This window comes from Cyprinus carpio, unplaced genomic scaffold (assembly GCF_018340385.1).
Source record: "Cyprinus carpio isolate SPL01 unplaced genomic scaffold, ASM1834038v1 S000000001, whole genome shotgun sequence".
In the NCBI taxonomy this organism is placed as follows: Eukaryota; Metazoa; Chordata; class Actinopteri; order Cypriniformes; family Cyprinidae; genus Cyprinus; species Cyprinus carpio.
Window position 1 is genome coordinate 1,751,824 of NW_024872754.1, and position 2,226 is coordinate 1,754,049.

Here is a 2,226-nt window from a genome sequence, read left to right on the forward strand (position 1 = left end):
TTCTGAATTGTACACACATACGATTTAAAAATCCTGTTAAACATTAAAGTTAAACAGAGTAAGAAACCCCATTCACAAAGAGACCATCTAATATAAAAAATAAATACACTCACCATTTTTGTAAGCCATTGTAAAAAACAAAGTCTTTCTCAGAGATTCCACAGCAGTAGATGAGGCTAGCAAACTAGCTAATCAGTGACTTTTTGTGAAACTGATCAGGTTAGAGCGGACACCCTTTGAATGTGTTGAGGTGTGATGTCAGCTGTAGGCGTAGCATGAAAATTTACATTATAAAAAAAAACACACACACCTACCCAACGTTTCTGTCCAATAGGGATGGATGTTTTAATTTCTTTCTGACCTATGAACACACTCCGAGGATCTACAACTTTATCAAATATAACTTACTAAATCTACTAGTAAATACAACTTAGATGTTTCTAATCAGATAAAATAATATAAAGCAAAGATTAAAACTTGGTCAGAATACTAGTAATGTTTTTGGGTAGGGATGCATTTACTGTAACGTTCAACATATTTGTTAAAAAATAAATGGTTCTGATCCTTTTCTTATGTTTTAAAAATTAAAACCCACCCTAAATAAACCCTTACTAGATAGTTAAACTCATATACTACTAAATAAAAAGAAGAACCTATGTTAAATGACTTTCAGTAAATAAAAACTGAAAATATTTTAAAACATGAACAGAGTCCTGGTAATGGTTTTGGGTAAACATGCATCTGCTGTTACGTACACCATCTTTGTTTTGTTTTTAAAAATGTAGTTGTTCAATAAAGAAAATTCTTATGTTTTAAATTAACCCACTCAGAATAAAACCCTACCAGACAATAAATTCAATGAAACATTTAGTCAAAAAGTCAGGCGTTAACATAGACACATTAAGATGACATCTTCAACCACTATAAGCTAGACGCCTTGGCGACCTTCCTGCTCAGAAGGTAAGAACCATTAACATTACCCTCATAGATCGTGATAAATGTGCTTCTGGGACATCTTTCAACCCAAAACAAAAGTACAACCCCAAACAGGACGCTGTTTGTCTTCCACCACCAAAAGCTAGATGTCCTGGCAATCCTTCCCGCTCAGAAGGCGAGACCTTAACATATAGACTATAGATCAGACCATGGTGAGGTGTTGACATAAACACTGTTGTACAGGCCCCGAAAGTCAGGAAGGAGACATTTGAAGAAAGGATGATTTTAGACTAGTTAGGACATTCATGTGAAAGTCACATCCTGATTAACTTTTCAATAGATGTTTGATACTACCAGTCAGGGTAACACATTGCAAACCAAATACACAACAACACAGTCAGCGGTTGACTTGGGGCTAAGGAAGCTGGGCAAGTGTCTGGGGAACAACTTCATCTGGCCATGATAGGCAGACTGGACTGCATGGATCTCTACACTCTTTAACTCATGTAAAGTTCTCTTTATAACTTTCTTGTTTTATTTCTTAAACTTATGTACTGCTTCTTCATTCGCATTCATGAGTGGAAAATGAGCTGGAGCTCTTAGGGCCTAAAAAGAACATGTCCAGACATAACACTTTTTCAGAAGCCTGGATGGATTAGATAGTTGCTGCCTCAGGATAATACTCTTGCCATTTTTGATCTGTTGGACCAACCTGAGCAGACATTGATGACAATAGGTATACATTTTTGAGAAGAGCCTTTCATCCCAATACAAAGAGTGTGTTCCCCTATCATCTCATCTATTCTTGTTCTTGTCTCAAAAGGTGTGAAAACCAGAACGCCAGGCTGTCCACCCCAGATTGCTCTTCATAGCACATGAAATCCTGATGACTGAATAATTATATCCTGATCGCTTAAATGGCCACTGCCTTAAAACATCAAGGAACAGGACGCCAGAGATTTCACCGACACCTCCGCTCTCACAAGCATCAAGAAAACAGGAACAGGACGCCAGAGGGTACTCTCTTGTTTGACACCTGGGGGGCCATAAACACCTAGGAAAACCAGGAACAGGAACTATGACAACACACGTGTTTAATCTGATATCCCCCTCTCTCCCCCCCCCCCCCCCCCTGGATCAATAATTCATAGGGGGCGGAGGGGCCGGGGGGTCATAAATTAATCACTTTTGACAGGCAGTCCCTTATATCTTCTTCTGTGCAACTAAGCAAATGAACAGAAAGAAAGCCCACAAATGCTGAAAACCTTCTTTCTCTGTTATAAATGCTGA